The 27,192-nt window shown below is 45.7% G+C and overlaps 1 long non-coding RNA gene across 1 annotated transcript; it reads right to left on the bottom strand.

Annotated features, from left to right (window-relative positions):
- Positions 1 to 499: 499 nt before the first annotated feature.
- Positions 500 to 25,409, bottom strand: LOC132663805 (uncharacterized). Its single transcript, XR_009603284.2, has 3 exons — positions 25,123 to 25,409; positions 22,984 to 23,042; positions 500 to 696 (listed from the first exon to the last, which is right to left on the bottom strand). It is a non-coding gene; the product is annotated as an uncharacterized LOC132663805 (long non-coding RNA).
- Positions 25,410 to 27,192: the final 1,783 nt, after the last annotated feature.

Raw genomic sequence — 27,192 nt, 5'->3', positions numbered from 1 at the left:
CACAAAATCTTATTGAATCTATGTCCAAAATGCCATGCAAATCTACCAACTCTTGGGCACTCTCTCTGCTTCTCCCACCCTGGTCAAAAACAGCCACCTAATCGCTCGATGCCCTTTGGATTTGTTCTCAGCATTATAGGCAGCATGCTTGGTTTAATTTTTAAATCAGAGTCTGATCATTTTGCTCAACCACTTAAAATCTCCAGTGGCTTCTCTTTAGTGCTAGAATGCAGGTCATAATCCTTTCCCTTGGCTACAAAGACCTGGCATGATCTGACCCCCCTACCCCACATCCTGTCTCTCCCCACTCTTCTTATCTGTGGGGTCCACTCACTTTGGCATTTCATCTGCCACTTTCATGTAACGTGCTCCTTCTTATCTCAGGGCATCTATACCTTCTGCGCTCTTTCCTTTAAAAAACACTCATTTCTTACCAACACCCCTGAGAGAAGTGTTTCCTGACCCATTAGATCCTCCTCTCCACCAACAACATTAAAACTCTTATGACTTCCTATATTTTTCTTCTGTTCCATTTATTGGTTTTTGAATTATACAATTATTTGTATAGTTTACAGACTTCATGGCTGCTTCCTTGATTAGAATGTAACGTCTGTGACAGCAGGCACCAAGTCTTCTGTGCCCTATGATTCTAGAAGTAGCACTGTGCTTGTCACACAATCCTTGTGCAATAAAAGCCTGTAGAATAAATACAAATTAATGTTATTAAACTTTTTTTGAAAACGAAGGGCAGTGGATATAGAGTATTTTGTTTTAATTTTTTTTTAACGTTTATTTATTTTTGAGAGAAAGAGACAGAGCATGAGGGGGAGAGGGACCGAGAGAGAGGGAGACCCAGAATCGGAAGCAGGCTCCAGGCTCTGAGCTGTCAGCACACATGTGGGGCTCAAACTCATGAACTGGGAGATCATGACCTGAGCTGAAGTCGGACACTCAACCGACGGAGCCACCCAGGCGCCCCCGGTGTAGAGTATTTTAAACCAAGGTAATCTATCTCTTTGGCTGTCTGTGGCCTTGTCTGGGGAATGGAGGGAAAAAGCTCACCTCGTCTATTTCATGAGCATCGTAATAAGAGCGTGAGCCACAGAGGGCTTTGTGGATCTCTGTAAATACACAACAAACTGCTGTTAATGCTCTTTGCTTCAGACTGGCCCTAGAAATAGGAGAGTTGGCTGCTTTTGTGATAGGAAAAGACAAGCTTAGGTCTCTAGTACGACCTTGAGAAAGTCTATCTCTCCAGATCTCTGTTCTTCTAGGTATAAAAGGAAACAATTTCGTCCATTTCTTCCACATGCCTTTAAGGTCCATTCCTTCCAAGCTATTCCATGACCAGTTCATGCACACCGAGGTACAGAGACGGCTTAATCAAATGCTTTGGCAGACAATTGGTATTGTCACGGATGGCCACTAGGAAGCGGTGAAGCTCATCTCCAAAGCGAGGCCACATTCGGAGGGCAGCTTGGGGCTCTGCTCCTGTGTGGCCAGTTCTCATAAACGAGCTCCGGACTTGGTTTCAGGGGTCAGGATTTCAAGTCCAGATCTGCCGTTTCCTGTCAGTTGTAGGACCCGGAGCTTCTCTCTTATACTCTTGGAGTCTCAGTTTCCTCACTGGGAATGCTAGGGTTAATAAAACTGACCTCACTGAGCCGAGGTGGGAGGAAGCAAGATCACGGTCAGGAGAGTCAGGCTGTGCTTCCTCCTAACCTTTTTCAGCAGGCGGGCACGTGACATCTCCTGGAAAGTTGGGAGGGAGTGGGTGCTGTTACCCTTTTAGGCAGAAGCCCGCTGTAGAGCTTTGGAAACAAAGGGCGTTGCTAGAAGCATTAGCACTTTAAAGTAGCAAATCATTCCCCGTTCTTAGCCTGCAGTGCAGAGCCCAATTTTTTAATCCAGAGATGGCAAAATTGGGCCTGGAGTAACTTGAAACCACAGGCTATCGTCTCACCAATGATTTACCAGCTGAGGCTACTCTGAGCTCAGAGGTTTGCACACTGCCCAGGGCCCCCGCTCCAGGGAATCTTGTCTCACCCAGAGAACGATTCTCTGGAGATGAATACAAAAACACTGTTTGTCCTGTGACACTCTCCTGGAAGCCGCGCTTCTGGCTATGTCCTCAGAACATTCTAGTGTCCACCCGTGTGGAGTGGTTAGCGAGGGACAGGACCTCCCAGTAAGAGGCATGTCTTAAATCATGTCTGCTAATAAATAGCTCTGTGTGTGTGTGTGTGTGTGTGTGTGTGTGTGTGTGTGAAAAGGCCATCAGATATAAATAGTTTAAAATCCAAACTCTGCCATTGACTATCTTTATAAACTTGGGAAGATTGTTTACTTGTCTGAGCCTCTAGTTCTCCTCTTCTGAAAGGTTATATTAATGCGTCTGTGATGGGAGCAAAAGACGAAATGCAGGTCAGGTATTTAGCTCTACGTGTGACACGTTCTAGGGGCTTACGGCCTGTCAGTGATTTTCCTTCCTTTGGGAGAGGGCAAGAGGTCACCCTGGGCCATGCGATTTGAAAGCTGGTGCCTACAGGAGCTATTCCTCGCTTTGGTGGCTGTATCCGTCATCTGCCGCTGTGTAACAAGCAACCACAAATCTCAAGGCCACGGAATGAGCATTTATTTATCCTACAGCTGGACCGAAGCAGGCAGCTCGAAGCCACCCATTGGCAAGGTCTCTTCAATGTGCTCCTTGCCCTCCCTGGACCAACAGGCAAGCCCGGTATGTTCTCGTAGAGATAACAGAGGTGCAAGACAGCCAACAGGAGCACGAGATGGCTCCGGAAGCCTAGGTTCAGAATGGACGCCGTGTCACTGCCACCCCTCACCCCCATTGTCCAGCGCCAGTCACGCGGTTCTGCTCAAATTTAAGAGGGGTTAAAATGCACTTGGTGATTTGGGACGGAAGGAAGTGAAATCACTTGGCAAAGGCTGTGAATACAGGATGGGGTAAATAACTGGGGCCATTAATAAAATCTACCAGAGCTGCTACGCGTCCGACACTCTTCGTTTGTCGTGTGTGTGGAAGGGGAACACGCCATAAAAGGTAGAAGGAGTAGGAAGTGGTAGGAAGAAAATTATTTTCTCCCCTCGCTTCTAGTAGCTAAAGCATGGAAAATAAATGAAGCCGGCGAATCATGTAGTTCAGCCCAGGATATTGGTTCTTTTTTTTTTTTTTTTTTTTAATTCTATTCATTTTTATTTTCTAAAATCACTTTGGATTCATCTTTTAATCAAGTAACTTCGGCACATAGTACAAAATTCAAAGGATCTGAACAGCCATATTCTAGAAAAAGGACATCTCCTCAGGGTGCCTGGGTTAACCATCCACCTTCGGCTCAGGTCATGATCTCACGGTTCGTGAGTTCGGGCCCCGTCTCGGGCTCTGTGCTGACAGGTCCGAGTGTGGAGCTTGCTTCGGAGTCTGTGTCTCTCTCTCTCTCTCTCTGCCCCTCCCCTGCTCATGCTCTGTCTCTGTCTCTCTCAAAAACTAAATAAACATCAAAAAATTAAAAAAAAAAAAAAAAAAAAAAAGGACATCTTCTCTCTCCATTTCCCCGTCATACAATTCCCTTACTTACGAAACTCTTATAGCCAAGATGGGTTTGTAGCCTTCCAGGGAAATCTATTTAGATACATGCATCAGCATCCACATCCTTTTTCTTAACACGAAGCATGCACACACCATCGCGTACCTTGACTTTTCACTAGACAATATATCTTGTAGATCTTGCCACAATAGGAGCAACCATTTTCCGTGAAACAGCTGCCGATGTTCCTTCAAAAAGGGGGACTGTGAGTCTTGAGGGAGTAATCCAAAGCTTCCGGGTTAGTTCGAAATCACTTGCAAGGCTTCAGCGCAGTGGGGAGTTCGGCAATAAGGACGCGAGTAGAAGGTTGGAGTTCGGGGAACAGGATGCCTGAAGCAGATGATTCCAGGGCCAAGAACTTGTCTGTGCTCTGTCTCTTTCCATTCCTACCTGTACCACCTATATCCCCCAGTACCTTTCTTCTCTGCTATTTACATGAAGTTGGTTTCTTTCTTTTTTTTTTTTTATTTTTTTTATGTTTTTATTCATTTTTGAGAGTGAGAGAGCAGGGGAGGGGCAGAGAAAGAGGAGATACAAAATCTGAAGCAGGCTCCAGGCACTGAGCCGTCAGCCCAGAGCCCGACGCGGGTCTCAAACCCACATACCGTGGGATCGTGACCTGAGCCGACGTCGGACGCTTAACCGACTGAGCCATTCAGGCGCCCCCGATGTTGGTTTCTTTCACGTGTAGTCAAGAACTGTAACGAATACGGAGTGGTACCAGGAGGAGGAGTAGGCCGCAGGCTGTCCGTGGGAGACGTGGGATTGATGGATTGATCGATCGTGCAGGATTGAAGATGGTGACGATCCCCTGGTATTGAGTGTCGGGAATCTCAGAGGAAGAGGCAACGAGCGGAAAGGCACCAGCCCGGTGTCTGTGCCTTCATACACTGAACACTTCCTGAGCTCTTAACTTTATTAAGTTATTATTCTAGGTGTCGAGAATCTAGTGAAAGGAAAACAGACAAGGTCACTGGCCTCACGGAACTCATATTCGAGTGAGGAAGAGACAATAAAGAAGCAAACAAAAGTATAGCATCGTGTCAGGTAGCGATGTCTTTATGAAAAGGCAAAGAAGACAAAAGGGGGGCCATCTTAACGAGAAAGAAGAAAAGAGGCCACCAGCCTTCACCGGCACAAGATTCTGCTCCATTCGTGCCTTTCTGCCTCCAGGCTGACTGCACAGACGGGCCGTCCTCCGGCCCATGGACGTTGAGAGGCATCTCCCTTATTATTTATTCCCCCCAAAATCTGCTGTCATGTTTGACCTCTCCGCTAGAGCTGAGTATCTCCTGTAAAGAGGCTGCAGGTTGCAGTGCTCTCTGCCCAGGTGGAACCTTCGCTAACAAAGACCGCTCGCTAGCACTGGTGAGCAAACGAGCGCCAGGGAGGTCAGACGAAATGAGTGAGATTCGAGCTTCACTCCGCAAGCCTCCGTGACTCCGTGTTGCTGATGGAACCGCGTTCGCCCTGTTCGGCATTCGGGGCTCTCCCTCGTGAGACCCAAAGTTGTCTTCTCGAGGCTCGTGCTCATTTCTCCCGATCGGAATATTTCCCAGCAAATGGTCATTCCCTTCCCTGGGCCCCGGAGGTGGGGCGTACTTTCCTGTTCCACTTCGGGACTGGCCGTGTGCCTGGCGGTGGCCAGGACCAGGTGACGAGAGAGGCGACGCGGTCAAAGGCGTTCAATGCACGTGTGCCATTTGGTTTGTTCTCTTGAGCTTCTGTGAACCTCCAGGGGAAGAAGAGTCCCTCTCGGCCACTATTCCAAGGAGGTGGTAGGTAGGCACCTGTGGATGAGACATGTACCAAACAACGTCTGGACTGTGAGTGGGGAAAACACATAAAAACTTGTCGCTCTACTCCACTCCTTTTGGGTGGCTCATTATGTAGCATGTTTGCGACAATAGGACTCCGGTAATCGACTAAATAATTCACTGCTTACCTCCATAAGGCTTCTATGTGGGATTTTTGCCTGCAGGGTCCCATCCATCTGAGCTAGACTTTCTCTCTCTAAACATCTTATCTGCATGTCTAAAGCATAATTGCTAAGAAGCTGTCTGGGAGGCAAGCACACACGGACTTGAGTTCCTGTTTGGCCGCCTATTAGCTTTGGGGAATCATTAGTTTCCTGTGCCTCAATTTTCTCAAGTGTAAAATGAGATTAATAATGTTTCCCTTGATAGGCTCTTGCAAGGATTTGGTATATCACACATGTAAAGTTTGTGCTCAGTAAATGTTTCGATGTTTATTACATTTTCTTAGATAACGTTGCAATAACCCTTCAAGGCAGGGAGTTTTACCACCATTTTACATGCGAGGAAACTGACGCTCGGACAAGTTAATTTGCTTGGCTAACAGTTATTAGGTGGCGAGATGAGGATACATGCCGGGCTGCTGGGATCCAGGACCCGTACCTTCGCAGCCGTATTATGTTGCTTGGATGATCTCTGAGGTTTCTTTCAGTTTCTCTACTACGTGGTTCCTTGGTCAGAAATCTAAGTGCCAGAGGCCCAAATAACAGAGGTGTCTCCTGTGAGCCCAGCCTTTTCCAAAGTGTGAGATGCACACTGTTGATGGTCCAAGAGGCAATTTTGATGGGGCAGGACTCTGATGCCATCAGATATCAAATCATGTTGGAAGAAAGTCATTTCCTTTTCAATGTCAAAGAAAAACAAAATCTTCGTTGGGTGCTAACATCTTTAATGCTTCTAACACTTGCTAGCCTCCCCGTTTCCATCCTTTCTTATAACAAAGTAAGAGCACGCTCCGGGCACAGAACTTGGGATAAGAAACGGTATCCTGTTAGAATTTCACTAACTGTGCGGTTTCTCTAACAGTTATTATGGCTGTTGTTGTTGTTTTCCCACTGTCTTTTATACAAACACATACTTTTGGCTTTCCATTTAGTAGAATTTAAATCCCTCTGGAACATGCATTTCTTTAACTAAAAAGGGTTAACTTAAGAAACACAAGTTAAGGGGTGCCTTGGTGGCTCAGTTGGTTAATCTGACTCTTGATTTCAGCTCAGGTTCACGAGATCAAATCCTGTGTCGGGCTCTGCACTGACAGCACGGGGCCTGCTTGTGATTCCCTCTCCCTCTCTCTCTCTCTCTCTCTCTCGGCCCTTCCCCAGCTTGCACTCGCTGTCTCTGTCTCTCTCTTAAAAAATAAATAAATAAACCTAAAAAAGCCTTTTAAAAAGGGAAAAACAAGTTAGTTAAATAAAGAACATAAGTGGTCTATGAATAGTAAAAATCACGAAGATGGTGCTTGAACCACAGTCGTGTGGGAAGTACCGTGTTATGAAGGCGTTCGGCATTTTACTTTCGTCCATACGTCTCTGGCAGCCTGCCTCGTGCCCTGTCTCCACTCCCGAGCCAGCATCTCCGTCCCCATGTAAACCGAAATAACTCCTAAGGGGTCTCTGACGGTGAAACTGTGTTCAGTTGTAAACATTTGAAACACCAACACGAAGTCTGTTTGTTTGCGATCATGTAGCCCACTAAAAAATAGACAAAACTGGACAGCCGCAACCCTGGGGTCCCCCGCTGGTTAGCTATGTGACTACAGACAACTCGCTCCAGCAGTCTGAGCCCCAGTAGCCTCCTTTATAAAAATAGGTGATTTACCTAGATGATCTCAAAGGCCTTTTCCACCGAAAGTGCGTGAAGATTTTCAATATTATTTTTGTTGAAAGAATCACTTTACCATTGAGAATTTCAAATGTTCTTATAATAAACCCCCAGAATCAAGGGCAACAATGTATTTGCAATAGAAAGTTCATTAGCATTTTTTGATAGTTTTTGATCATTTTTGCATGTATTAAAATGAAACATTTGGTAAAAATTAAACATTATATGCAAATGAGTGCAACCAGCCTACTTTTGGAATAATAATTCATTATCTCCCTTATAATATATGTGAGTGGTTTCGTTTTATTTTCCAGTACACCATAGCTATTAAGTCAGCATGTTGGAAGTTGACCAAGAAAGTATAACAGAGGATCCAGTCTTTCATTTACATAAGTCCCAGAATTCCACCTGTCGAAATTTGATGCTATGAATAGGTGACAAGACTGTCACTCGATGTTCATTTATAATGTTGTCACTGGAACCTAATAAACATTTAGGACATATTTCAGGAATTGTATTTTTGTTTTGTTTTGTTTTGTTGCCAGAAAGAAGCAAGCGTATCTGTGCTACGGCAAAAAGGTTCTACACTGGAAAGGTACTGTTAGCAGTGTTGCTGACTTTTTCTCTTGTGCGTTTTCCCTTCTTTTGCTTTTTCAAACAAGAACCACATAATTATGATATTAAGCTGGAAGGAAATATGAGATTCTTTGGCTTCAGTGCCTTCACGTGATAGGTAGAGAAATTTTGACCCAGAGAGGTCTAGCAGCTTGCTCCTGGTTACCCAGATCGTATCCGTGCTGGAACAAGAACCCAAGGCTCTTGACTTCTTACTCAGTGTGTTTATGCAGCTCCTTATGCATTGTTATATAAGATATACATACAGAGACTATAAATATATATGCAAACATGACAACCATTATGTCGATTTTTCTCCAAAGTCAGTTCTAGAGAATCGTGAAGCTAGTCAGGTTTCTCGTCGATATCGTATCACTAGTATTTCCTTCCAACCTCTTTCTGGACCAACTACCACAACCAAATGACAGCCTTTCCCCCCACACTGCCACCACTGACAGCCCAAGCCACTTTTTTGGAGACATGAACTCATGCTGCCTTGTAGCACTGTGTGTGTGAAATCTTAATTCAGGTAGGTTTTGTTTATTGGAGCAAATTGTACCTTCCTTAAGGGGTAAGACTGCTCTCTCCCCAGGTTTCTGTGTTTTGTGGAACAGAATGTTCAGGACCAGAATGTGGGACGACTAAAATAAAATGGCCTGGGACGCTTGGGTGGCTCAGTTGGTTAAGTGTCCGACTCCTGATTTCAGCTCAGGTCATGATCTCATGGTTCGAGAGATCAAGCCTCACATCAGGTTCTGTGCTGATAGTGCAGATCCTGCGTGGGATTCTCTCTCTCTCTCTCTCTCTCTCTCTCTCTCTCTCTCTCTTTCTCTCTCTCTCTCTCTCTCTCTGCCCCTTCTCTGCTCACACTGTCTCCCTCTCCCTCTCAAAATAAATAAACAAAAAAAACATTAAAAATGGTCCAACCTACTTCCTTTACTGAAATTAGTGTTTTGTCAAAGATTGCATGAGAACAAGTCAAAGGCGGGGTCCTAATAAAATAAACACAGCCTTCTGATGCTAATAATATAAAAAGATGAATTGGCCCTGGAGACAGATGTGTTGCACAGTTGTGACTTTAAGGTTACCAAAACGTATGTCAACTTCATTTCATTAAAAATAAACCTTAAGGTGAAGTTGATACATTATGGATACATCTTACTGTGACCATGTAAATGTTGAGTTATTAACAACTAGGCTGGGAACCCCAGGGCCACATTTCCCCAAACAGCATGAATAAGGAGTCACTGGGACATATTCACAGAGGCTGAGTCTCTGGATGGTCTGGAGGGTGAACTTCAGGAGTAGCAAAGAATCTGCAGACCTGAGACCACGTGATGACAGGTAAACAACCCCCTTCACCTTTTCCAGTTTGCCCAGCCCATGAGGCAAGCACAGTAGACTTCAAAAGTGTGCAATGGGATTGTGACAGGGCACAGACAGGCGATAAGCTCTGGAATCAGAACTACCTGGGTCTGATTCCTTGCTCCTCTTTATTAGCTGTACGACTTTGAACGAATGGACTTGTTTTTGTGAGCTTTCTCTATTTTGTAAAATGGACCTAATGATATCTACTTCTTAGCAGCGTTGCTAACATTAAGTTAAAGGAGAAAATTTAATAAAGTATTTTAGACAAGTAGCTTGCATACAGTAAGTGGTCAATAAAGAGTAGTTATTAATAATAGCAGTGGCATAAATTATGGGAGCAGCCCAAGTGTCCATCAGTAGAGGAATGGATAAAGAATATATGGTAAATAAATATACGATGGAATGTTAGTCACAAAAAAGAATGGAATCTTGCCATTTGCAACAACGTGGATGGATCTATGCTAAGCTAAATAAGCCAGAGAAAGACAAATGCCGTAGGACTTCACTCATATGTGGAACTTAAGAAATAAGACAAAGGAGCAAAGAAAAAAAAAGAGAGAAAAAAAATCAGACTCTTAACTATAGAGAACAAACTGATGGTCGCCAAAGGGGAGGCGGGGAGCAGAATGGATGAGATAGGCGATGGGGATGAAAAGTACCCTTATCATGATGAGCACCGAGTCATGTATAGAATTGTTGAATCACTATATTGTCCACCTGAAACTAATATAATGCTGTACATTAATTATACTGGAACTTAAAAATAATAAAAACAAAGTTAACAAACAAAATAATAAAAACAAAATAACAGCGGTGGCATTCATAACTGCAGAATTTAACCAATATACTTGAAAAGCAAGACCGTTATCGAATCTAATGGCACTAATTATGAGCTGCCTTATACTACAACCATATTGAGTCTTATCTTCTCTGGACTCTAAGTTCCTCGAGGGTAAATGCATCACAGATATGAAAATTGAGACTCCGAGAGATTAATGCTTTGGGCTCCAACTACCATTCCCAAGAAATCCTAAAATCTGAATAGTATCAATTGACAGGGATATTTTTTGGATATTTTTAAGACAAACAAGCACAGTACTCCTTTGCTTACCAAATAATTGCGACCATGTTCCTCCTATTGAGTGTGATATTCTAGGCTTCTCCGTGAGCCCAATCTACCCTCTCTGTCTCTTCTCAATCCACTCCTCCACATGAAGAATATATTTCAGACTCTCCGGTCTTCTCACCATTTCCTGAAAATGCCTTATGGGTTCGTTCTTCCCCTAGTCATCCTCTCTTCTGCCTGGAGAAATGCAACGTAACATTCAAGAACGAGCTGTGAAGCATTCTCCAACCACATCAGGAAGAAGGGGATGACAACAATGGCCACCATTTACTGAGCCCTTAGCCCTGCCAGGCACCTTGTTCTTAGAAGTCATCCCATGTTCTGTGACCCCGTGATGGCAGCGCTCTCCCAACTCAACATGAGGGCACGTCCCTGACCTGCGAAGTCCCAGCACAGATCCTGATGTAGGTTCTCAAACACTGTCTGTTGAATCAGTGATAGGTAAGATTAGGGTTATAATTAGCAAGTGTTTGTTGAATGAAAATACTGTAGAGAAGATTCAAATTATCAGACTGGAGATTGGGTGAATGACTCTAAATTGCCTTCCAACTGTAAGACTGATGATTTAGCTACCCTCATGTTCAAATAAATCCCCTCACGTTGGGAATTAAGAATAGAAATAAAAAGCAGAGACACTGTGATCTCATGCATATTCGAGCTCCCAGACCTCCCTATCCGAAGAGGCCCGGACGTGGATTCACATGCAGTCGCACATCTGGAACTATTCCCTCCCCACCGCCTTGGCAGAATCCCTGTGGCTTTGCAGCAGACCGTGCATGAGGGTATCTATAAATAATCACCCAAATGTAATGCCACCCAGCCTGCCGGGTTAAATATAGACATTGGATTAGCTCCAGGGAGGAGGGGACAAGTGATTCCCAACTCAAAGAAATTGTTATGAATTCCATTTGCTGCGTGAATATGTACATTGGATGTTTCCTTCCATAAGGATACCAAAATAGCAATTAACTCAAGGCTAATGTTATAGCTGCTACTGTCTCCCCTGCTTAATCTCTCCCCATCTGGATCCCAACACAGATGCTGACGTGTCTAAATGTGTATGTCAAGTGACAGCTCTCTCCACACCTGTTCTCAGTATACCTGCCCTGCCCCATGCTCACCGCCTCTGATTCCCTTTGACGGGAGAAGGTGCCGCGTGGGTTATAGCATGCCATCTTTCACTTTTATATCGTGGATCTCAATAGGATAGTGGGAAGGACTGACCTTTGACTTCATTCAGAGCTAGGCAGAGTCTGCTTCCCAATTTATCAGCTGTGTGGTCTCGGGGAAGTCACTTAACCTCTCTGAGTCTCATCGGTTTCTCTGTTTATAAAATGGAGATAATCTTGTTTCCCTGATAATGCGCTGGGAAGATTTCACAAGATCCTCTGAGTAAATTGTCTGACCCACCGGCAGACTCTGAGTGAAACAGCCCCTCTCCTTCTCACCTTATAATCTCATTTTATAGACCTCTGGAGATGAAATGGTCATTAGTGATTATATGGTCCACTGCTTGCATTTGCAAGGAAATTGCGGGCTAGAGAGGTAAATAATGTGTTTCAGAGATTGTCAGATAGAGTTAAAGATGGGGCGCGGCCCAGGATTCATGTGTTCTGCCTTCAGGGCCAGAATTTTTCCCAAAATCATTCATTCCTTCACTTATTCATCTATCCTTCATGTTATGTGTGCATGTTTTAATATTTGTTGAGCACCTATCAAACAGCAAGTGTGAGAATCGGGAAATGGGCAAGCAGGTGCAACTCTCACCACCACCCAAGGTGCTCCCAAGTTGGCACAGGAAAAAGTTAATAATATTAGCTAATATTTTTGAGCTCTCTTGTTACTCCACTAAGTGCTGGGAATTGTTCTAAGTACTTTACATACTTACCTCCCTTAATCCTCCCAAACTATATGAGTTATGAATTCCTATGAGAAAAACTGAGGCACAGAGCGGTTAAATGATTTTCGTAAGATTACGTGGCTCCTAAGGGGTTGTTACAGCATTCCACCCCAGGCATCGTTATTCCCAAGTTCATGCCGTTAACCAGTAAATTATTATCATCTCCTGATGCAGAAATAAGACCAGTGATTTTCACACAGCCGTCCAGGGAAACATAGGGACCGTCGGAGTTCAACACTCGGCCACTCCCACCATCCATCCAGTGGGCATCAGGGAAGGAGCCGATTCGGGGAATGATGTTGTCCATCTGATATTGTTAATGAACTACGATGTCATTAATTCCAGAGGTGGCAATTTGATAGAATCACATGGGCCCAGGCGTAAGACTCCAAGTAAATCACAGGAACACAAGATAGAGGAGACCAACCTTAGGTTTGGTAGCACTTCACGATTTGTAAAGCACTTTCACACATAGTTGCTTGAGCTGCACAGTACCGCCTTCGTGAAGAGGGCAAGGCACGGAGGGTAACTCCAATTTTACAAATAAAAATACCTAGACTCAGAGGTGGTAGCTTTGGTCAAAGATGCTAAGCAAGATTATAGAACTGATTATAAGATAAACATAAGACACGGTCCTTTAGGGCATTTTCTGTCCTTTACCTTGCTCTCTCACCCTTTTGTGTTATCTAGTTTAAAAATAAAGAAACCCTAAGTAAATAAGAGAAAGGGATAATTTCTCTTTCCCGACATCAGATGTTTTGTCATCGGGGTTTAGTATGGTTCTCGATCTCAGACAGAGCTCGGTGAAGTCCTCCAACAAGAACACACAGTATAGATATTCTCCATTTTTGGCTAAAATGAGAGGCATTTGTTGCCGGAAGAGCAAGGCTATAGGGAATGATAGCTTGCATTTTTGCCCTGAGAGAAAGATTTACCAACCTTACAGTGAACAAAAGCAGGACACAGATAAGCCCATCATGTTTTATAAAAGAAACTGTGCTTGGGGATCATACAAAGGTTCTGCTCTATATGACAAAAAAGTGATAACATTATCTGTTGGAAGCTTTTTTAAAGACAGTCGTAACACTCTGATGGTCCAAAACATAACCTCTGTGGCCTCGGGCAGCATAACATTTTGAGGACGCCTTTCTGATTGGATGAGTCAGCAGTGAAATGCATTCCCAAATAGACTGGAGTGAGTGCTGGCAAAGTGAGCGGGTTTCCGCTGCATTACCGTCAAACGGTTCTCAACATCCCTTTGAAAACCAAGGGCCTTCTCTTAGGAAACGTATAGAAGCACATACGTGCAAAGTTTTAACACACTTTCAAGGAGTCCACAGACCACCCTGGGGCCTCATCATATACACTCTGGTGATGCATATACAAAAGTGTAAAAATCTCAGCGTTTGAAAATTTCTTAGTTACACTTAAGAGGTGTTAGATCTGTATATTTCCAGAAACAGGGACTGTGCCTTATTCATTATTATGTCTTCAGTGACCAAGAACATAATAGATATTCCAAAACATTTGGGTGAATTGAACTGACCTAAAATATGGTTAAATGCTCTATCAGTCAGCTGTTACTGCATAACAAACTACCCCACAAGGTAATGGCTTAAAACAATGGCCATTTGTTTGACCCATGATTCTGCAGGTGAGCAATTTGGATGGGGTTCATCTGGGGAGTTCCTTTGGTCTCAGCGAGGTCCCAATATGTGGTTTTGGTCAGTTGTGAGTGAGATACAGATTGTTTTTGCTGATGTTGACTGAGCTCTGTAAGATATACAGGGCTTGACTGAGACAACTGGGTTGACTCATCTGCAGTCCACATGGTCTATCATCTTTAGAAAAAATTTTTTTAATGTTTATTTATTTCAAAGAGAGAGAGAGACAGAACGTGAGCAGGGGAGGGGCAGAGAGAGAGAGGGAGACCCAGAATCCAAAGCGGGCTCCAGGCTCCGAGCTGTCAGCACAGAGCCGACGCGGGGCTCGGAGATCATGACCTGAGCTGAAGCCAGATGCTTAACCGCCTGAGCCACCCAGGCGCCCCCACGTGGTCTATCACCTTTAATCAGTGCGACATGAGCTGGTTCACATTATAGAGACTGGGAAAACATACCTTCAGGTTCAAGATCTCTTGGCTAGTGGTCAGGAGCCAAGGGCATACTCTGTCCCCCCCAGGTCCATTTTGCACTACCCCCATAGGAGACTCAACTGTAGTTGGTCCCTACTTAGTCTCTCATGTCTCCTAGTGTCTTCCTTTTGATCTCAGCCAGAAAAGAGCAGACTCATTAATTCCCAGAAATATATTAATGACTCATCTGTTAGCGATGTACCTGGTTATAAGTGGCAGCATCAGCCATGGGTGGCTTGGGGTCAAGCAGTCCTAGGAGGCTGGTGAAGCCATGAAGAGCAGACGGGCAGGGAGAAAGGGTGGATGACTGGTGCCCATCAGGCTGACCAACTGCAGACCCTTAGGCTGCAGCTCCACTTAAGGGTGAGGGCGACGCTTCACCTTTCCACAACTACAACCAGATTTCCTAGAGGAAATCCCCGGGGGGGAAGAAAGCAGCCTGGATTGCCCGAAAGGCAGGAGGGTGGAGTCAGGAAACACTGAGATTGGAGGTAATGCTGTTAATGTGACGCACCCGTTTCTGGAGGATGGAGACCCCCACGGGAGGCCTTCTCACCACCCTATCTTCTGACCAGGATAGGAGCTCCCTCCCTGAGCTCCCATGGCCTTTCTCCCTGCACCTCATCCGTAGCGTCGATCGCACGTTTAACCCACCGTGTTCCCCACACAACGCAAGTTCTATGAGAACAGAGACCTCCTCCGTACCACTATTATTCTCCCAAGCCTGGCATATGCGAGGGGTCCGGTACTTGTCGATGCAAGTTATTTACAATCCTCTTTTATGGATAACGTGAGAATCTGGGGAGAGGACACAGGGTCAGGTCTAGGATATAAGCCACCGAGATGCAGTTTTGAGACTGGTCTCTCCATGAGTCCACCATTTTTAAAGTTTCTCCCCATCTCTAAAAGTCTGACGTTCCCAATTCAACCTCAGAGCCAGAAGTTTTCGGGAGGGGTCAGGTTGCTTATGACGGGGTCTATCAGATTGGAAGCAATTCTGATGTAGGTGGAAAACAATGATAATAATCATAATAATCGTTATCAAAGAGGCTTGTTGTTCTTTTCAACTCTTATTAACCTGGATTTTGTTTAAGAGGTTTCCAATTAGCTTCTTGTAACTGCACAGTTAACCTTTTCTGAGCTTTTCTCTTCAGGCCCTCTCTCCCCAAGCCCTTGGCCCTCATTTCTGCCCATGGGGCCTCACAGGAATAGCTGGAATCCAGCCTCCTGAACCGCTCCTGAGCACGGGATAATTGCAATATAATTAATGAATTAAAAAGAATGAAATGTTTTAAGTGCTTTCAATATTCCCTTTCCTATAATTATCTACAGGAAACATGTTCATTAACAATCCTGTGCTGACAGCCCCCCGGCTCTGGATAAGCTAGCTCAGCTTCCAATAAGAAAATGAATTGATGACCTCTCTAGCTCAGGCCTTCACCTTCCATGGGGAGAGGAGAGGCCAAAGCAGGGCCATCATTTGGAAAACTGGCGACCAGATCAGGCTCCCTCCCACACCTTCCGTCAGGTCACCTTGACTCGTCTCAGATGCCAGGGATATTCTCTCTGCCCGTCTCCTCCGATGTGTTTTACACTGTCCCTCAGGGAAACACAATGCTAGCCGGTCCCTAGTAATGCTCTCATGTCTCATGTTGTCTTCCTTTCGCCCTCGGTGAGAAAAGAGCTGAATCATTAATTCACGGAAATATGTGAATGACTCAGATCCTTTCACGCTGTGCCTTGCAGCCAGGGGTATCACCATCCATGATGGGGGACCAGAAGGTACTCAGGGTCATACAGTACACTGGGCATAGATGCCTGGAGCTAAAGTTTCTTTGACCATTGGGAGGAAATGTTTATATCAAATGGAATATTGGTATTGCATAATAGAGAATTAAAATGTGCATGGATGTCAAAAACTAAGGCAGTATACCAAAAATAACATGTTTATGGGGAACTGTTTCAAATGGGGTCCCCAAGTGCTCCAGGGACACCCGGTGACTGACCAGATGTATGGAGACATTTCCTGTGAAGTCTGGTCTCATGAGAGACTCCTGTTATCAGTACTTAGTGCCAACCCAGAACAACTAATCTTCTATACTGGAATCATGGAATGTCCACGATTATGGTAGACTATGAAAGGGGCATTTTGGAGGAGCGTCCCCTCCCAGAACCCCATACACTTACTTATTTTTAGATATGTGAGTTTCTAATATGTACAAGGTAATAAGGCAGGTCCAGTGTGGAATACATTGACAAACGACACAGGATCACGCATTCAAAAATCGTCTAGGCCCTGGGGTGCCTGGGTGGCACCTGGGTCCTGCCATTGATTTCAGCTCAGGTCGTGGTCTCATGGTTCATGAGACTGAGACCCACATCTGCTCAGGATTCTCTCTCTCTCTCTCTCTCTCTCTCTGCCTCTCTCTCTCTCTCAAAATAAATAAATCAACTTTAAAAAAAACAAAAACAAAAAAACCCCACAAAGATTTTATAGACTAGTGGGGAAGAGATGGCTTCTATCTATAAATAACTGTAATGGAGACAGGGCTAGGTAGTGGGAGAGAAGGACTTTAAATGTGCTTTGGGAGTCCAGAGGAGGTGCTATCATCTTTAGCCCAAGGGACTTGGGGACATGTCATGGAGAAGGAAGATTTCCAGCTACGACTTGAAGGACAGGTAATGGCTGGATGGGAAAAGATGCAGGAGTATGGCTGTCACCATGTCAGGAAGCAATCCTTAGCAGAGATACAGAGACTGAGTCCAGGGAACAGGGGTCTGGCCGGGATGGGACAGCTGAAGCTAAATGCACAGTTGGGGTGAGGTCGCAAGGAGGCAAGGCTGCATGGCAGTTGGGGAAGAGTCTCTGAAGGAGTTCACCTGGCAGACCAGGAGGTTAAATCAATAGCAGATTTTAGGCTTATGAGCAACAGGCGTCTTTGTGCTTCGGAAAGACAGCAGTGTGGTCAGGAGGGACATGCTTCAGGTGTGCGGGATAAACACGGAGGCAGGAACTCATGTTATGAACCTGGCAGAAGTGTTCATGCGGGCGGCAGAGGATGATGGCTCAGATAAAACCAGATCAAATCCCACCGCCGTCACTGCTTGGGCAAGGGACACCGGGCTGCCACTGTGCCGTGGCACAAACACAAATAAGTGGAAATCAGAGAAGCAAGCAGGTGAGGTATGTGCAAAGGAGCCAGAGGACACAGTGAAAAGTGCTGAAAGCCACAGGCACTTAAAAAAAGGCAATCTGTTTATATAATCAAACCATCTGGGTGTATATTTTTGAGACAGGTGAAGTTGGTAACCAATGAAGTATTTATTGGGATCATCTTTGATTTACCAAATTCTGATTTGGGTGGTGGCTCTAAGAGGCAGGCTTGTGGGGGGGGGGGGGGATACTGCAGATGAGTTGGACAGGGAACAGGTCTGAGCAGTTGTCAAGGTAACAGAATGAGCTGGGACAAGTGGGCACGTCTCATTTCCTTTCCTTTCCTTTCCTTTCCTTTCCTTTCCTTTCCTTTCCTTTCCTTCCCTTCCCTTCCCTTCCCTTCCCTTCCCTTCCCTTCCCTTCCCTTCCTTTCCTCTTTCCTTTCCTTTCCTTTCCTTTCCTTTCCTTTCCTTTCCTTTCCCTTCCCTTCCCTTCCCTTCCCTTCCTTTCCTCTTTCCTTTCCTTTCCTTTCCTCTTTCCTTTCCTTTCCTTTCCTTTCCTCTTTCCTTTCCTTTCCTTTCCTTTCCTTTCCTTTCCCCTTTCCTTTCCTTTCCTTTCCTTTCCTTTCCTTTCCTTTCTTTTCCTTTCCTTTCCTTTTTTGCCTTTTACTGGGTGAGCAATGTTGGGCAAGTTTCTTAAAATCTCTGAGGTTTAGTATCCTTATCCAGGAGCTGATCTTATGATCATATTTGGCTCCGAGGGTCATCATGTGGATTAAGTCAGGTAATACATGCACATCATCAAGCAGAGAACGTGGTATTGACTAAACACTCAGCAAAGGTTCCTTACTGTCCTTTTCACTGTCATGGTTGTCTTTGGTGTGCCATTCTCCATTTGTCTCCTAGCCTAGTCCTTAAGGAACTGTAATATCATTTCACCATTTTCCTATCTGGTCACTGTCTCACAGCTAACAACTTCTCAGGAGTTTTTGTTTGTTTGTTCTTTGTTTGTTTTGTTTTGTTTTTTAAAGGACTGAGCCCACTCTCTGTTCTGGAGAATTATGTATTACTTAGAATTATTCAGTTGCAAGGAACAGAAACGCAAGTGACTCAAGCTAAAAGGAGAACATGTAGTTTCACGTGGCATGTTTTGAGGATGACTGAAGAAGCTCAGGTAGAGGTTCAGGGATCTCTGGTTTGCAGGTCTCAAATCTGAGTTCTTCAGTCAATATAATCATCAGAAGATTCAAGATGGCCCCCAGTGGATTCAGGCTCGCATTCTACCCGGTGAGCAGCCCTCGAAGAAGAGTATTCATTGGTTTGATATGGTTCTTCTCCCCATCCTCAACCATCCTCTATGAGTAGATGGTTAGAATAAACTAATTGAGTCAGGGTTGGTTTGTGTTCCCACCTGTGGAGCCAAAGGCTAAAATGAGTCTCTGAACCCCATGGAGTTAGAATAAAAGAGGGTGGCTTTGTAGCACAGTGATTCTCAAAGTATGGTCCCTGGGTCAGTAACATCAGCATCCCCTGAAAAATAGCTAGAAATACAAATTCCAGAATACAATTATATTGTACAATATATTATTATATCAACCCTACTATTATAAATATAATAATTCACTTCTTTATATAGACCTATAAAATCAGAAACTCTGAAGAAAGGGTTCAGGAATTCTGTGTGTTTTTTTTTGTTTTGTTTTGTTTTGTTTAGAGAGAGAATGAAAGAGTGTGAGGAGGGAGAGAAAGAGAGAGAGAGAGAGAGAGAGAGAGAGAGAGAATCCCAAGCAGGCTATGTGCTCAGCACAGAGCCCAGTGTGGGGCTTGATCCCACAATGCTGGGATCATGACCTGAGCTGAAATCAAGTCAGACACGCAACCGACTGAACCACTCAGGTGCCCCAGGAATCTGTGTTTTAAAGTCCCCCTGTGTGATTCTGATGTATGCTCAAATTTGAGAACCACCATTCTAAAAGAAAATACACAAACAGATTTCTAGAAAAGGACAGAAGTATGGTGAACGAGCAGAAAAAAACCAGATGCCTATTATAGGCTGCCCCCTAATAAATCAGCACACCCATTTTACAGAAGGGGAGCCCGAGGGTCCAGGAAATAATGAAACTACGCCAAGACTTCATGTCTGCTAAGCCCAGAGCCACATCTGGGACTCAGATATCCCACTTCCTAATCCAGCACTCCTACTACTGAAACACTGTAAAAAAAAAAACAAAACAAAGGACAAAATTCCTTGCAGCAAGGTATTGCACCTGCTTGTGTGGACTGTTCATTTTTTAAGGAGCTTTTTTTTCACCTAAGTAACCATTACTTAATAGTGGATTGCCCAAATGCGTTTTCAAGACCTGAGCTTCTCTACTGCCCTGGAGGGAATAAGCCCCTGAGAAGTGATGGGTACATCACGCACCACATTTCCATTGCGTATCTGCTCACGTCCCAGGAAGCTTCCCATGCCCACAGGTTCTGCATGGCCAGATGACATGATTATCTGCAGATGTTACTGACTCCGGGGCCAAGTTATTCATATTTTACATTTGAAAATCATCTCCCAGCGAAGGCCAAATGAAATGACCTTTGCAGAATGAACTAGACTGAAGTCAACAAGAATTTATTGAGCAGGGAGTATGTGGCCAGGACCGTCAGTCAGGGCTGAACTTGTGAGGGAGGCAGAAAGCGTGGGCACTTCCCCAAAGGAGATCTCAATCCAGTTCGGCAGCTGACAGGAACACAACTAAAACAATTACGGAATTTTACAGGTTCTCTCGTCCTCCCGTTGTGCTAGCGTGTGCCCGGCACATGAGCTTTCTTTCTATATTTGAGGACTTCTTCACATTATACATCTTGATGGGAAATAGTCCGCGCCCCACGATAGAAGCTGAAAAAGCCAGCTAGAAGCTTTTCCAGATAGCCGGGATCGAGAGCATGGATGGCCAATCAGAGGTGCCTGGCTGGGGGTCGTGGTATAGCGGGTGGGGGAGAAAAGACTGGGAAAAAGTTCATCGTAGTGGCGGCAGTGACACCTGCCTATTTTCAGGGCACTGGTGACAAAGGTGCCGGAGGGTGCGGGAAGCCGCGTGTGGGAGGAGTGCTCAAGCTGGCTGTGGATCCCGATGTTAAAACAGTGAGCTCCCAGGATCCCTACCAGATTGCTTGCGAGCTTATGTTTGTGATGGGCTTTGGTGGTATAAACTCCTTTGGTCTTCTGGTGGAACTTTGAACTTCTCAATATCCTTCGCTAATCTTCTATCTGGCTTAAATCTCACCAGAGTCGATCTCTGTTGCTTGCCCCTTTGTATCCTGGCTGAGGAACACTGCCTCCTGTCCATGCCTCCATACATCACATTCTCTCCCACCGTCGGCTTAGGCTGGGGGTTCCTTCAGCCCAGGACCACGTTTCTCCCCTTGTCTCCCCTTCTTTTCACCTAGTTAACCCCCACTCGCCCTCTAGCCATTCGACCTCAGCTTGAACCCCATTTCATCATAGCAGCCCTCGAGCCCTGGAGCCCCTCTCTCCTTTAGCCCCTCCCCTGACCCTGCCATCTTCCTTTGAAGCACTATCCGGCCATCTCCCCAGACTAGATGTAAACTACATGAGGGTAAAGACTGTGTGTTTTGCTCACTGCCCAGCATGGTTTTGGGTGCTTGGAGGCTGCACCGTCTGGGATGGCCCAGTGGGTTGAGCAAATGAAGACTGGTGAGATATGTGGTTCACACCTTACGCACTATAGTCCTTCTGCAAAGGGCCTGTGGACCCTGGAATCGCCAGGGAAAGTTTCTCGCAGTAGAGGGAGGTTGAGCTGAACTTTGAAGTATTTGTGGACCTTGAATGTGGGGGATTTGGACCGAGTAGCATATCCCAGATTGAGAGAACAACATGGGGGCCAGAGTAGGGAAGGGGGGAGTGTCACTGTGTGCTCAGAGGACAAGCAAGTGACTTAGCTGCTGGAACAAGGTGTCCGTGCAGGAGAGGAAGAATAGGTTAGATCACATCAGTAAGAGAAGGTGGATTTGACAGACTTTTAGGAAAGGAGTCTAATCCTGGTTGTGCTATTTTTTAAATTTTTTTTAATGTTTATTTATATTTGAGAGAGAGAGAGAGAGACAGAGCATGAGCTGGGAAAGGGCAGAAAGAGAGAGAGAGGGAGACACAGAATCTGCAGCAGGCTCCAGGCTCCGAGTTGTCAGCACAGAGCCTGACCTGGGACTCGAACCCACTAACTGTGAGATCATGACCTGAGCTGAGGTCAGACGCTTAAACGACTGAGTCACCCAGATGCCCCTCTGCTATCTTCAAGCCATTTGATTCTAGGCAGATGCCTTATCCTGTCTGAGTCTCAACTTCTGCCTTTGTAAAACAGGAATAACATCCAGTCCACCAATTCCTTGGAGTAAAGTCTAAAGTAATTTCTAATGTTTTTTCTGAAAATCAGACATGACCGTCTCCTGCTATCAACCTTTCAGTGATGCGGTTGCCTAGAAGACAAAGCCTGAGATCTATAGCCAGGGTTCCAGGTCCTGAACCATGTGACCCAAACTTACTTCTCCAGCCTGGCTTCCTGGTGGCCCACCCACACACTCTGTTCACCTTTCCTCCAGCTCTTTCCCACCTCTGTGTCTTTGCACATGCTTTTCCCTCTGACTGCAATGCCTTTCTCTTTCTGGTCCATCTGGTGAGCTCCTGGTCGTTACCCGTTTAAACTCAGCTTATGTCCCCTCCTCCAAGGAGGCTCTGTTGTGTCAGTGTTAATCATCTGGCTCCCTTCACAGCTCACATGGGTGTCAATGACGACCTTCTCCACAAATTGCTATAACCCAGCACCATCTTTGTGCCTGGAACAGAATAGGCGCTCGCCAACTGTGTATGAAGTCTAATCTAGTGTGGAAACCACCGAAGAGTAGCCACCGTCATCTACCAAACATTTGGTGAGCATCTATTATGTTCCAGGTGAAACATTAGGCCACGATGCACTGGTGGTTGTAGTAGAGCCATGCAGACCAGAATGTTCTCACTAAGAGCAGGGGCTTGGGAGGACCTATTTCCAATCACCTCCATTGCCAGATAAGACAAAAATGCCCAGAGAAGTGAAGCGTTTGTGTAAGGGCACAAAGTAACTTACAGCAGCACCAAAGAGGAACCCACTTCTTGTGACCCTGAGCTTGAGAATACGTCCATATCGCCACCTGCTTTCATGCTTATCATGGCTCTAATTATCCCGCCGCTTAGCCACACTCGTTAACGCCTATTTTTATAGCCCCAGCTAACATTGTGGAGGATTGATATTCTTTTTTTCCTACCTTTATTAGCACATTATGCGACTGGAAGTCATAGCCTATGTTTCCCCCCGTTTTTAAGACGAGTTTACAAAGAGTGACTTCCTAATATTTGAAGAGTTTCTAAATTACAAATTCAGAAAATTTCCATTTCCACCCACCTCCTTGCCTGCTGTAGCAATTCTGGAGCCATGTGGTGGTGATTTGTAAATCTTTGAACCTGTAACAGGAGAACGGATAATTCTGAGTGCGTCTAAAAGAAATAGTTGACGTCGTTTGGAACAATGAACCATCCTGTCATTGGAGAGGAGACCTGAGACAGCATGAATGAGATCACGTCTGTAAAACGGTCTGAGCCCCTCGGAGGCAGCCCCTCCATAAATACACGGCATTGTGGTTCCGGCCTTTGTAATACCACGTAACATGAGCACTACTCATTGTGAGAGGAAAATGGTCTATACGGGGTTTCATAAAAAAAGGCGCGTGCTTGCTCACTCCTGCCTCCTGGCTCCCACCTCTGTTGTGGCCTCTGGGCCAGTATTTGGCCCTGTTTTCCATCTTGCCCCTTAAAATAGGCATGGATGTGTTGGAAAGAACTCAGCTAAATGTGCCATGCCTTCAGTAATTCGTCCAATGTTTACGGAGAGCCTCCCGTGTGTCAGTCGTATGCTAGGTCCGTGGTAGCTTGAGGCAAGTCTGTCCTCGAAGTCTTATCCCCAGCCCTCCCTGAGGCCCCAAAAAGTTCTTGCCTCGAGGGGTTTTCCTACCACACCGAAAGTCTTCCTTGTTGCGCCACGAGGGCTCAGAGCTCACATTTGCGCAAACATTTTATGGGTCATTTTGTAGGATCCTCAAGGATAGGAACCATTTTCGTTTTGTCGCCCTACAAAATGTATTGCCGGTGAGAAGTGGCAGTGATATAAGGATAAAGGAAGACCATTCATTCAGTCGCTCACTCGGCCAATATTCACCAAGTGCCTGTAATGTGATGGGAGGGCACTATGGATATAGGTAAGAATGAGAGGCATAAGTTCCCTCCCCTCAAGAAGACAGGTAACAAAGACGTAAACAAGTAAGCACGTAACATAAGGACAGGGGGTGTAAGTTTTGTGAATAAAAATAAACCAGGGTGAAGGGACTGAAAAACAACTGGAGGCCATTTTAGATAGACTGGTGACATCTGGATAAGACCTGAGAGAAGGAAGGAACCAAGCCATGTGGATAACTGGGGAGCGATGATTGCAGGCAGAGAGCAAAGCAAGTGCAAAGGCCCTGAGGTTTAGACATGTCTGTGGGGTTCCAGGGCCAGGAGTACAGCGGAGTAGAAAGAAGTGTAGCAGGAAAGGAGGTGAGAAGGGCAGGCAGGGGTAGCTTGTTGAGGGCATTTGGCCAATATGGGAGCTTGGGCTATTGCCTCCTGCCTAAACTCCCACGTTTCTCCCTGATGTCGGTGTCTCATCTTTCCCATCTTCCCCGTGCATCTGATTTTCAAATCTCTATCCAATCCTGGGTAGATCATGTCACATCCATCCTCAAGGCTTGTCAGTGGCTCCCTGACATTGAAAAAACTAACTTCGGGGTGCCTGGGTGGCTCAGTCGGTTAATCGCCTGACTTCGGCTCAGGTCATGATCTCACGGTTCATGGGTTTGAGTTCCATGCCAGGCCCTGTGCTCACAGCTCAGAGCCCGGAGCCTGCTGAGGATTCTGTATCTCCCTCTCTCTCTGCCCCTCCCTGACTCTCTCCCCGCCCCCTCAATAATAAATAAACATTAAAAATATTAAAAAAAAAATAAAAACTAAGTTCAAATTACTCTTCATGGTAATTTAGTGGATGTTTCAGCATTTTCCAGTCCTACCCTGGTTTGTATCCATCTACCTTCCCTCCCCTCTGACTGCTTCAGAACACGTGGAAAATGCCCAGCTCTTTCTTAGCATTGATCACGCCATTCCCTCAACCTTCTCCTTCTTCGTTGCTCATCCTTCAGGACTTGGCTCAAATGCCACCCCGTCTTCCATCCCACGGTCACAATGAATCTCTTCCCTGTGCGGTTCACCATGGGCGATCCATTTGGGCCGTGCCCGATTCTGCCTCAGTGGACATAACTTGTGTGTGTGTCAGAACCCAACGAGAGTGTCAGGAGCTTGAGGACAGGGATTTTGTTTTTAGTTACTCCTGAGTTCTCAGAACTTTGCATAAAGCCTGGCATCATGACCAGCTCTTGGGAAAGGTTTGCTGAGTGACTAGTGATCTTCACTGGAAGCAAACAACCCCAGGAGCTAATATTTGTTAAGGACTCACCGTGGACTTAGTCTTAGGGTAGGAACCTTATGTAGATTCTCTCATTTCGTCTTCATAGCAGTCAGGTAGTCGGAGGCTATCACCAATGCCGAAGACAGAAATTCAGAAAGTGAAGGGTCTTAACCACGTTCATTTTGACACTAGAGCCTGTGCTTTTAAGCATCACCTTGGACAAAAGCTCGACAACAATTCAACTCAACTTCCATGACGGTCAGAACCAATTCACAGAAGGGATGGAGAGATTCTAGTGGACTGACCATGAAGAGGAACTTCTTGTAAACGGAAGGTTTCTCAGTTCTGGAGTGTGTTGCCAAGGACCGTGATGGGTGAAGGTCAGGTTGCCATGGCCCTAGAAAGAGCTGGCTAGGATTAGGCACTCCCCCGGCGGTCCTTGGAGAGCTGTTGTTCCCAAAGTTGCCTCCACAGCCTTTATTTTACCCATAGAGAATAAAGAGCTGAGACCCATATTCAAAAGTCCTTGATCTTAATCCTGGATCTGAGTATGACCTGGCTAGGAAACTCATAGTTTCTTAGTCTTTGAACTGGTGGCAAATGTCTCTAACCATACAGTTGTGCAGCTGTCATTACTAGCCGTCCTTCTTCCCTCCTTCTAATAACATGCCCTGATGGTTATTTTACTACCAGAAAACATCATGTCCACCACATGGACAAATGACATATAGTCCCTATCATCACCAAGGAGTTTATATTATCCTTAAGAAGATAAAACACATGTTCCCAAAACATGATATGCATCCATTTGTGATAGACACCAATATAGGACCTTGTACATAGAAAATGCTAAACAAGTGTTTATGGATGATTGACTGACTGGGTTAATTAAATACGTCAGGAAACACTCGTCCAGCATTACTGAGTTCCTGGCCTCGCGTGCCGTAAAAACGATGGAGAGACGGACCATGTCTGTGCGGTATAACCTGAGAAGGCTTCACTGACAAGGTTGACATTTGAGGAGAGTCTGTAAATTTCAGGCTCCATGAGAGCAAGGGACTCTGTTTAATTTGCTCCTGTACCTCTGGACTCAGGACAGTGCTTTGGCGTGTGCGGGCACTCTCTACGTATTTGTGCAATGAATGAGTGACTAGAATGGCGGTGGCCGCACGGCAAGGGCATGTGATGGGGAGTCGCGGGGCCAGCCTCCTCCTAACACAACCACACGTGTGCAAGTCCAAGAAGCTCCACTCAGCTCCAGGACCACGAGTGCAGCCGTTTACGTTGCCCAACTGAAGCATACCTTTTGTCAATATTGCATCCGCACCGAAGGCTCTCCTGCGGGGCCTTCCAGGTTTAAGGCCCCGTATTCGGTCTTTTCGGAAGCATGGGGAAGGACTGGGGCACTCGGGACTTAAGCAAATCTCTCAGCCCAGAATCTGCCAGTATTGGCCCAGGACACTAACGGAACCAGTCTCTGAAACATGCCTACATCTCTCCTGTGGCTTTTGACCACCTCCACCCTTGAGAGTTCCCCGGGCCCTGATCAGAGTGAACAAATGCTATGACTTGTCTCTCTCGTGACCCACCAGGTGGCCTTGAGTGAGTTACTGCTTCCCACTGGACCTCAGCTTCCTTAGCAAGAAGCCATTGAGGCTGGCCTGGATGATCCCCTCGGCCTCCTCCCCCGACTATTGTGCTACATCCTGCCCTGCTTTGAGTCAGCAGTAGTCATCAGCATGACTAATGTGTTCTCGAGCTGGAACATCTCTGCTTAGCAAGGGCCCGCGGGATGGAGTGAGTTTCTCTGTGTGCTCCTACAAGACTGGAACACATCCTTCTGCAAGGGCTGCGGCCCGGGCGCCTGCCCGCACCAGGCATGACGGTCCGGCCCCAGGGGACGAGGGCTTACGAATTTCATGGCAGTGTCTGGCACCTGAAACCTGGGCCTGATCCAGGTTCTAGGTGGGAGGAGGTTGTCACTCAGAAGTCAATTCGCTCAGTAAGTGGAAAATTCCACCCCACCAGACAGCTGAAGCCACGAGGATCCAGAAGCAGGCTCTGTTTCTGAAAATCTTGAACCAGAGCTCCCTAAGGGAGACTCTCCAAAATCCTACA

The sequence above is a fragment of the Panthera onca genome, chromosome D4, assembly GCF_046562875.1.
Source record: "Panthera onca isolate mPanOnc1 chromosome D4, mPanOnc1 haplotype 2, whole genome shotgun sequence".
In the NCBI taxonomy this organism is placed as follows: domain Eukaryota; kingdom Metazoa; phylum Chordata; class Mammalia; order Carnivora; family Felidae; genus Panthera; species Panthera onca.
The sequence above is the reverse complement of the archived record's forward strand: the minus strand, read 5'-3'. Positions and strand labels throughout refer to the sequence as shown.